The sequence below is a fragment of the Bombina bombina genome, chromosome 7 (assembly GCF_027579735.1).
Source record: "Bombina bombina isolate aBomBom1 chromosome 7, aBomBom1.pri, whole genome shotgun sequence".
Lineage (NCBI taxonomy): Eukaryota > Metazoa > Chordata > Amphibia > Anura > Bombinatoridae > Bombina > Bombina bombina.
In genome coordinates, this window is record NC_069505.1 from 287816709 (window position 1) to 287828091 (window position 11383).

An 11383-nucleotide genomic window follows, 5' to 3' on the forward strand; every position below is an offset into this window, starting at 1 on the left:
CATGATCTTACAACTGTGAGGTTATCAGCATACACACATGACCATATAACTGGGAGGTTATTAGCAGACACACATGATCTTACAACTGTGAGGTTATCAGCATACACACATGACCATATAACTGGGAGGTTTTCAGCAGACACACATAACCTTACAACTTGAAGGTTATCAGCAGACACACATGATCTTCTAGATCTGTGTGTACCTATCTGGTGAGAAGTGGAGCAGCGCCCTTTTAGTTCTTGTATCTTCTAGATCTGTTATGTTGGTACCTATCCGGTGAGAAGTGGAGCAGCGCCCTTTTAGTTCTTGTATCTTCTAGATCTGTTATGTTAGTACCTATCCGGTGAGAAGTAGAGGAGCGCCCCTTTAGTTCTTGTATCTTCTAGATCTGTTATGTTAGTACCTATCCGGTGAGAAGTGGAGCAGCGCCCCTTTAGTTTTTGTATCTTCTAGATCTGTCGGTACCTATCCGGTGAGAAGTGGAGCAGCTCCCCTTTAGTTCTTGTATTTTCTAGATCTGTTATGTCGGTACCTATCCGGTGAGAAGTAGAGCAGCGCCCCTTTAGTTCTTGTATCTTCTAGATCTGTTATGTTAGTACCTATCCGGTGAGAAGTGGAGCAGCGCCCCTTTAGTTCTTGTATCTTCTAGATCTGTTATGTTAGTACCTATCCGGTGAGAAGTGGAGTAGCGCCCCTTTAGTTCTTGTATCTTCTAGATCTGTCGGTACCTATCCGGTGAGAAGTGGAGCAGCTCCCCTTTAGTTCTTGTATTTTCTAGATCTGTTATGTCGGTACCTATCCGGTGAGAAGTGGAGCAGCTCCCCTTTAGTTCTTGTATTTTCTAGATCTGTTATGTCGGTACCTATCCGGTGAGAAGTGGAGCAGCGCCCCTTTAGTTCTTGTATCTTCTAGATCTGTCGGTACCTATCCGGTGAGAAGTGGAGCAGCTCCCCTTTAGTTCTTGTATCTTCTAGATCTGTTATGTTAGTACCTATCCGGTGAGAAGTGGAGCAGCGCCCCTTTAGTTCTTGTATCTTCTAGATCTGTCGGTACCTATCCGGTGAGAAGTGGAGCAGCTCCCCTTTAGTTCTTGTATTTTCTAGATCTGTTATGTCGGTACCTATCCGGTGAGAAGTGGAGCAGCGCCCCTTTAGTTCTTGTGTCTTCTAGATCTGTTATGTCTGTACCTATCTGGTGAGAAGTGGAGCAGCGCCCCTTTAGTTCTTGTATCTTCTAGATCTGTTATGTTAGTACCTATCCGGTGAGAAGTGGAGCAGCGCCCCTTTAGTTCTTGTATCTTCTAGATCTGTTATGTTAGTACCTATCCGGTGAGAAGTGGAGCAGCGCCCCTTTAGTTCTTGTATCTTCTAGATCTGTTATGTCGGTACCTATCCGGTGAGAAGTGGAGCAGCGCCCCTTTAGTTCTTGTATCTTCTAGATCTGATATGTTAGTACCTATCCGGTGAGAAGTGGAGCAGCTCCCCTTTAGTTCTTGTATCTTCTAGATATGTTATGTTGGTACCTATCCGGTGAGAAGTGGAGCAGCTCCCCTTTATTTCTTGTATCTTCTAGATCTGTTATGTTAGTACCTATCCGGTGAGAAGTGGAGCAGCGCCCCTTTAGTTCTTGCATCTTCTAGATCTGTTATGTCGGTACCTATCCGGTGAGAAGTGGAGCAGCACCCCTTTAGTTCTTGTATCTTCTAGATCTGTTATGTCGGTACCTATCCGGTGAGAAGTGGAGCAGCGCCCCTTTAGTTCTTGTATCTTCTAGATCTGTTATGTTAGTACCTATCCGGTGAGAAGTGGAGCAGCGCCCCTTTAGTTCTTGTATCTTCTAGATCTGTTATGTCGGTACCTATCCGGTGAGAAGTGGAGCAGCGCCCCTTTAGTTCTTGTATCTTCTAGATCTGTCGGTACCTATCCGGTGAGAAGTGGAGCAGCTCCCCTTTAGTTCTTGTATTTTCTAGATCTGTTATGTCGGTACCTATCCGGTGAGAAGTGGAGCAGCGCCCCTTTAGTTCTTGTATCTTCTAGATCTGTTATGTCGGTACCTATCTGGTGAGAAGTGGAGCAGCGCCCCTTTAGTTCTTGTATCTTCTAGATCTGTTATGTTAGTACCTATCCGGTGAGAAGTGGAGCAGCGCCCCTTTAGTTCTTGTATCTTCTAGATCTGTTATGTCTGTACCTATCCGGTGAGAAGTGGAGCAGCGCCCCTTTAGTTCTTGTATCTTCTAGATCTGATATGTTAGTACCTATCCGGTGAGAAGTGGAGCAGCTCCCCTTTAGTTCTTGTATCTTCTAGATATGTTATGTTGGTACCTATCCGGTGAGAAGTGGAGCAGCTCCCCTTTATTTCTTGTATCTTCTAGATCTGTTATGTTAGTACCTATCCGGTGAGAAGTGGAGCAGCGCCCCTTTAGTTCTTGCATCTTCTAGATCTGTTATGTCGGTACCTATCCGGTGAGAAGTGGAGCAGCACCCCTTTAGTTCTTGTATCTTCTAGATCTGTTATGTTAGTACCTATCCGGTGAGAAGTGGAGCAGCGCCCCTTTAGTTCTTGTATCTTCTAGATCTGTTATGTTAGTACCTATCCGGTGAGAAGTGGAGCAGCGCCCCTTTAGTTCTTGCATCTTCTAGATCTGTTATGTCGGTACCTATCCGGTGAGAAGTGGAGCAGCACCCCTTTAGTTCTTGTATCTTCTAGATCTGTTATGTTAGTACCTATCTGGTGAGAAGTGGAGCAGCGCCCATTTAGTTCTTGTATCTTCTAGATCTGTCGGTACCTATCCGGTGAGAAGTGGAGCAGCGCCCCTTTAGTTCTTGTATCTTCTAGATATGTCTGTACCTATCCGGTGAGATGTGGAGCAGCGCCCCTTTAGTTCTTGTATCTTCTAGATCTATTATGTTGGTACCTATCCGGTGAGACTTGGAGTAGCCTGAGCAGTTTATTCATCAACATTATTAATTTTCAATTTTACTTATAGTGCTTTTTCTGGCGCCCCCTTTTGTAGATACCCTTAGGGTTTATGACTTCATTTAGAAATGTTCAAACCAAATACATTATTGCAATTGAATTATAATGATTTGAAAACTCATTTATAATGGAAAATTTACTACACAGTAATTCATACGGCTGATAAAGATTTTGTGCCGGACATGCAAGGACTCTATGAAAACTCTAGCAAAGCAGTTTTGCAGCCAGAAGACTTCTTCTGTACTTACTTATCAGTCTTACTGGTTCTTGTACTGAAACAAGACACTGCCACCACAGGAATAGTGCCTCGCTGTGCCCAGTACCCTTAACTGCCAGCGTATGTGGGTGACATAGGGGAGGACGGTCTCTTATCTGTAAAAGGAAATAAAGAGCTCAATATTGCGCTGCAAAAGTATTTATTTCATGTGAAGGGTTAAACAAGCACTTAACCAGTAAACTATGCCGGAACCGAAGGCATATCCCACTCATAACTGCACAACTATTAAACATTGTACACTAGATTTTTTCTATGCATAAATGGTTTGTAGATGACACATTTATATAGCACATCAGGGGTGTTTTTGTAAAAAATTATTGTTTTGCTTATTGTTAAATAGCATTGTGCTGATTTTCAGACCTCTAACCAACCCCCAACGTTTTAGATGTATACTGATGAATACAGACTTCAGACTGCTTCTGTTTATATAATGGGTCTTTTCATATGCAGGTGAGGGGGGAGGTTCTGCTATCAGCCCCTTTCACTGGGTGTCCCCTCTAACCTCATCAACAGTACTAAAATGGAAGCTTCTAAGTATGTTTTTAAAAGGTTTTATACTGGATTATTAGATCAGTATATGTGCATATTATTCTTTATAGTGGTGTCTATTACATGCAGTTATATGACAATTAGTGTATACTGTCCCTTTAAGTTAGTGTTTAGAAGGATACACAACACATATTGTCTGTAAAGAGCTTAGCACCCAGCAACATTGCAAGACCTTGCTGGTTGTCATGGTGATCCCAGAAGCTTGTGTCTGTTAGATGAGTGATGTTTGACTGTGAAAATGTTATGTATTTATAGTGTGTGTAGATAGATAGATAGATAGATAGATACAGATAGATAGATAGATACAGATAGATAGATAGATAGATAGATACAGATAGATAGATAGATACAGAGATAGATAGATACAGATAGATAGATAGATACAGATAGATAGATAGATAGATAGATACAAATAGATATAGATAGATAGATAGATAGATAGATAGATAGATAGATAGATGGATAGAGGGATAGATGATAGATAGCATGTAAACTTAATGCAGCTGCTGGTAACAAAAGAGGGATCCTGCAAACACCAGGAGGGAAGAGCGAGAGAAGTGCAAAATGAATTGGGCCTTTACTAATGACAGAGGGTAAAGAGTTTATAAATGTACAGGGACTGCAGAGGATTCCAGGTGAGTTTTGCTGTACAGGTGGCAGGTGCCAGTGCAATAATTCACAACAAAACGGTACGGGGTGAAGATTTGAACAAGTAGGAACAACTGCAGCGCTTTGGGACAATTTGTCACTGTAAAAAAGATTTTTAAGCTTTTTAATAGCCCCTAGACCAGGGTTGTCCAAGCTACATCGAGGGCCACATCTGGCCCTCAGCACCACAAAGCAAAAAAAAGATGTCAGTAATTTGTTATTAAAAAGTAGCTGCACATTCTCATTAGGTAATTAAGCACGTGTATGTGTTCTAAGGTATGTGTATATGAGTGGTATAAACATCAACAGATCTAATTTGTGGTTTATATTTCTGATGAGTTATGTTTAGCATAAGTATGAGTATAATGTAATGTCAGCCCAGCCAATCACACCATCAGTGACCGGCCCTACATATAAATCACTTAAAAGGGACAGTCAAGTCCAAACAAATCTCATGATTTAAATAGGGCATGCAATTTTAAACAACTTTCCAATTTAATTTTATCACCAATTTTGTTTTGTTCTCTTGGTATTCTTAGTTGAAAGCTAAACCTAGGAGGTTTATAGGCATAGATTGCCTATAATCTGAATACATCTTGACCACTAGAGGGCATTAGTTCATGTGTTTCATATAGATAACATTGAGCTCATGCATGTGAAGTTACCCTGGAGTCAGCACTTATGCAAAAATGCAAGTCTGCCAAAAGAACTGAAAAAGGGGGCAGTTTGCAGAGGCTTAGATACAAGGTAATCACAGAGGTAAAAAGTGTATTTCTATAACAGTTTTAGTTATGAAAAACTGGGGAATGGGTAATAAAGGGATTATCTGTCTTTTCTTCTGTTAAGTGTGATCAGTCCACGGGTCATCATTACTTCTGGGATATTACTCCTCCCCAACAGGAAGTGCAAGAGGATTCACCCAGCAGAGCTGCATATAGCTCCTCCCCTCTACGTCACTCCCAGTCATTCTCTTGCACCCAACGACTAGATAGGATGTGTGAGAGGACTATGGTGATTTTATTTAGTTTTATTTCTTCAATCAAAAGTTTGTTATTTTTTAATAGCACCGGAGTGTGTTATTCCTTCTCTGGTGAAGTTTGAAGAAGAATCTACCAGAGTTTTTACTATGATTTTAGCCGGAGTTGTTAAGATCATATTGCTGTTTCTCGGCCATCTGAGGAGAGGTAAACTTCAGATCAGGGGACAGCGGGCAGTTTAATCTGCAAAGAGGTATGTAGCAGTTTTTATTTTCTGACAATGGAATTAATGAGAAAATCCTGCCATACCGACATAATATCATGTATGTATATTTAACATTTCAGTATTCTGGGGAATGGTATTTCACTGGAATTACACTGTGTATATGAGACTTTAGCCTAATTGCAAAGCAACAGGTTTTTTAATAACTCTTAATTTATGTTAAACGTTTTTGCTGGAATGTAAAATCGTTTTCATTTTCTGAGGTACTGGGTGAATAAAATGTTTGGGCACTATTTTTCCACTTGGCAGTTGCTTGGTCTAATTATGACAGTTTACTGATCTCTCTCACTGTTGTGTGTGAGGGGGAGGGACCTTTTTTTGGCGCTTTTGCTACGCATCAAAAATTTCAGTCAGAAGCTCATTGTTTTTTCCTGCATGTTCCGGTTTATCTCTACAGAACTCAGGGGTCTTCAAAGCTTGTTTGAGGGAAGTAATCTAACAGAGCTGTGAGATTATAATTGACTGTGATAAAAAACGTTTATTCTTTAACTTTTTTATGCCATCAGGGTTAGTTTTTCTTTGCTAATGGGAACAAACCTTTGCTAAATTGTGTTTTGTTTTTCAAAGTTTATTGATTTCAACTGTTATATATCTTTCAGTGCTTCTTAAAGCACAGTACGTTTTTTTCATTGTGTTTTACTTGAATAATATTTCCAAGTTGCAAGTTTATTTGCTAGTGTGTTAAACATGTCTGATTCAGAGGATGAGACCTGTACTATTTGTGCCAACGCCAAAGTGGAGCCCAATAGAAATTTATGTACTAACTGTATTGATGCTACTTTAAATAAAAGTCAATCTGTACAAATTGAACAAATTCCACCAAACAACGAGGGGAGAGTTATGCCGACTAACTCGCCTCACGTGACAGTACCTGCATCTCCCGCTCGGGAGGTGCGCGATATGGTGGCGCCCAGTACATCTGGGCGGGCATTACAAATAACATTACAAGATATGGCTACTGTTATGACTGAGGTTTTGGCTAAATTACCAGAACTAAGAGGCAAGCGTGATCACTCTGGGGTGAGAACAGAGTGCGCTGATAATGCTAGGGCCATGTCAGATACTGCGTCACAACTTGCAGAACATGAGGACGGAGAGCTTCATTCTGCGGCTGACGGTTCTGATCCAAACAGATTGGATTCAGATATTTCAAATTTTAAATTTAAGCTGGAAAACCTCCGTGTATTACTAGGGGAGGTGTTAGCGGCCCTGAATGATTGTAACACAGTTGCAATACCAGAGAAAATGTGTAGGTTGGATAAATATTTTGCTGTACCAACAAGTACTGACGTTTTTCCTATACCTAAGAGACTAACTGAAATTATTACTAAGGAGTGGGATAGACCCGGTGTGCCGTTCTCACCCCCTCCGATATTTAGAAAGATGTTTCCAATAGACACCGCCACACGGGACTTATGGCAAACGGTCCCTAAGGTGGAGGGAGCAGTTTCTACTTTAGCTAAGCGTACCACTATCCCGGTAGAGGATAGCTGTGCCTTTTCAGATCCAATGGATAAAAAGTTAGAGGGTTACCTTAAGAAAATGTTTGTTCAACAAGGTTTTATATTGCAACCCCTTGCATGCATTGCGCCGGTCACGGCTGCAGCGGCATTCTGGATTGAGTCTCTAGAAGAGAACCTTAGTTCAGCTACGCTGGACGACATTTCGGACAGGCTTAGAATACTTAAGCTAGCTAATTCATTCATTTCGGAAGCCGTAGTACATTTAACTAAACTTACGGCTAAGAATTCCGGATTCGCCATTCAGGCGCGCAGAGCACTGTGGCTAAAATCCTGGTCAGCTGATGTAACTTCTAAGTCCAAATTACTTAATATACCTTTCAAGGGACAGACCTTATTTGGGCCCGGTTTGAAAGAAATTATCGCTGACATTACAGGAGGTAAGGGCCACGCCCTGCCTCAAGACAAAGCCAAACCTAAGGCTAGACAGTCTAATTTTCGTTCCTTTCGGAATTTCAAAGCAGGAGCAGCATCAACTTCCACTGCTCCAAAACAAGAAGGATCTGGTACTCGTTACAGGCAAGGCTGGAGACCTAACCAGTCCTGGAACAAGGGCAAGCAGGCCAGGAAACCTGCTGCTGCCCCTAAAACAGCATGAATTGAGGGCCCCCGATCCGGGATCGGATCTAGTGGGGGGCAGACTTTCTCTCTTCGCCCAGGCTTGGGCAAGAGATGTCCAGGATCCCTGGGCGCTAGAGATAATATCTCAGGGATACCTTCTGGACTTCAAATACTCTCCTCCAAGAGAGAGATTTCATCTGTCTAGGTTGTCAACAAACCAAACAAAGAAAGAAGCGTTTCTACGCTGCATACAAGAACTATTGTTAATGGGAGTAATCCATCCAGTTCCACGGTCGGAACAGGGACAAGGGTTTTACTCAAATCTGTTTGTGGTTCCCAAAAAAGAGGGAACTTTCAGACCAATCCTGGATTTAAAGATCCTAAACAAATTCCTAAGAGTTCCATCATTCAAAATGGAGACTATTCGGACAATTTTACCCATGATCCAAGAAGGTCAGTACATGACCACAGTGGATTTAAAGGATGCTTACCTTCACATACCGATTCACAAAGATCATTACCGGTATCTAAGGTTTGCCTTTCTAGACAGGCATTACCAGTTTGTAGCTCTTCCATTCGGATTGGCTACAGCTCCAAGAATCTTCACAAAGGTTCTAGGTGCTCTTCTGGCGGTACTAAGACCGCGGGGAATTTCGGTAGCTCCGTACCTAGACGACATTCTGATACAAGCTTCAAGCTTTCAAACTGCCAAGTCTCATACAGAGTTAGTACTGGCTTTTCTAAGGTCACATGGATGGAAGGTGAACGAAAAGAAAAGTTCACTCGTTCCACTCACAAGAGTTCCCTTCCTGGGGACTCTTATAGATTCTGTAGAAATGAAGATTTACCTGACAGAGGACAGGTTAACAAGACTTCAAAGTGCTTGCCGCACCCTTCATTCCATTCAATACCCGTCAGTGGCTCAATGCATGGAGGTAATCGGCTTAATGGTAGCGGCAATGGACATAGTGCCATTTGCTCGCTTACACCTCAGACCACTGCAACTATGCATGCTAAGTCAGTGGAATGGGGATTACTCAGACTTGTCCCCTTCTCTGAATCTGGATCAAGAGACCAGAAATTCTCTTCTATGGTGGCTTTCTCGGCCACATCTGTCCAGGGGGATGACATTCAGCAGACCAGACTGGACAATTGTAACAACAGACGCCAGCCTTCTAGGTTGGGGTGCCGTCTGGAATTCTCTGAAGGCTCAGGGACAATGGAGTCAGGAGGAGAGTCTCCTGCCAATAAACATTCTGGAATTGAGAGCAGTTCTCAATGCCCTCCTGGCTTGGCCCCAGTTGACAACTCGGGGGGTTCATCAGGTTTCAGTCGGACAACATCACGACTGTAGCTTACATCAACCATCAGGGAGGGACAAGGAGCTCCCTAGCAATGATGGAAGTATCAAAGATAATTCGCTGGGCAGAGTCTCACTCTTGCCACCTGTCAGCAATCCACATCCCGGGAGTGGAGAACTGGGAGGCGGATTTCCTAAGTCGTCAGACTTTTCATCCGGGGGAGTGGGAACTTCATCCGGAGGTCTTTGCCCAAATACTTCGACGTTGGGGCAAACCAGAGATAGATCTCATGGCGTCTCGACAGAACGCCAAGCTTCCTCGTTATGGGTCCAGATCCAGGGATCCAGGAGCAGTCCTAATAGATGCCCTGACAGCACCTTGGGACTTCAGGATGGCTTATGTGTTTCCACCCTTCCCGATGCTTCCTCGATTGATTGCCAGAATCAAACAGGAGAGGGCATCAGTGATTCTAATAGCACCTGCATGGCCACGCAGGACTTGGTATGCAGACCTGGTGGACATGTCATCCTGTCCACCTTGGTCTCTACCTCTGAAACAGGATCTCCTGATACAGGGTCCTTTCAAACATCAAAATCTAACTTCTCTGAAGCTGACTGCTTGGAAATTGAACGTTTGATTTTATCAAGACGTGGGTTTTCTGAGTCAGTTATTGACACCTTAATACAGGCTAGGAAGCCTGTTACCAGAAAGATTTACCATAAGATATGGTGTAAATACCTATATTGGTGTGAATCCAAAGGTTACTCTTGGAGTAAGGTTAGGATTCCTAGGATATTGTCTTTTCTACAAGAAGGTTTAGAAAAGGGTTTATCCGCTAGTTCATTAAAGGGACAGATCTCAGCTCTGTCTATTCTGTTACACAAACGTCTGTCAGAAGTGCCAGACGTTCAGGCTTTTTGTCAGGCTTTGGCGAGGATTAAGCCTGTGTTTAAAACTGTTGCTCCGCCATGGAGTTTAAACCTTGTTCTTAACGTGTTACAGGGCGTTCCGTTTGAACCCCTCCATTCCATTGATATAAAGTTGTTATCTTGGAAAGTTCTATTTTTAATGGCTATTTCCTCGGCTCGAAGAGTATCTGGGTTATCAGCCTTACATTGTGATTCTCCTTATTTGATTTTTCATTCAGATAAGGTAGTTCTGCGTACTAAACCTGGGTTCTTACCTAAAGTAGTCACTAACAGGAATATCAATCAAGAGATTGTTGTTCCTTCTTTGTGCCCAAATCCTTCTTCGAAGAAGGAACGTCTACTACACAATCTGGACGTAGTTCGTGCCCTAAAATTTTACTTACAGGCAACTAAGGAATTTCGACAAACATCTTCTCTGTTTGTCGTGTACTCTGGTCAGAGGAGAGGTCAAAAGGCTTCTGCTACCTCTCTTTCCTTTTGGCTTCGTAGTATAATACGTTTAGCTTATGAGACTGCTGGACAGCAGCCTCCTGAAAGGATTACAGCTCATTCTACTAGAGCTGTGGCTTCCACTTGGGCCTTCAAGAATGAGGCCTCTGTTGAACAGATTTGCAAGGCTGCAACTTGGTCTTCGCTTCATACTTTTTCCAAATTTTACAAATTTGACACTTTTGCTTCCTCGGAGGCTATTTTTGGGAGAAAGGTTCTTCAGGCAGTGGTTCCTTCTGTATAAAGAGCCTGCCTATCCCTCCCGTCATCCGTGTACTTTTGCTTTGGTATTGGTATCCCAGAAGTAATGATGACCCGTGGACTGATCACACTTAACAGAAGAAAACATAATTTATGCTTACCTGATAAATTCCTTTCTTCTGTAGTGTGATCAGTCCACGGCCCGCCCTGTTTTTAAGGCAGGCAGTTATTTTTTAAATTATACTCCAGTCACCACTACACCCTTGGTTTCTCCTTTCTCGTTGGTCCTTAGTCGAATGACTGGGAGTGACGTAGAGGGGAGGAGCTATATGCAGCTCTGCTGGGTGAATCCTCTTGCACTTCCTGTTGGGGAGGAGTAATATCCCAGAAGTAATGATGACCCGTGGACTGATCACACTACAGAAGAAAGGAATTTATCAGGTAAGCATAAATTATGTTTTTTAACAACAAAAATTCTGGTGTTAACTGTCCCTTTAAGTCACAATCACTATTATATTTACTACAGATCAGCGTATCCGTGACACTGTAAGACAGCTTGTTTTCTGCATCATCCCACCAGGTGCAGTTTTACTTTGTAGAGAGAGTCACAGATGAAATAAAACAATGTTTATTATCAGTTATTTGTAGACTCTGCAGCACTTTAAACAG

At 42.5% G+C, this 11383-nt stretch overlaps 1 protein-coding gene across 3 annotated transcripts in view; it reads left to right on the plus strand.

Moving 5' to 3' along the window:
• CHCHD6 (coiled-coil-helix-coiled-coil-helix domain containing 6) overlaps positions 1–11383 on the plus strand; it is a 717658-nt gene that overhangs the window by 699809 nt on the left and 6466 nt on the right. The gene's annotated exons all lie outside the window — the stretch shown is intronic.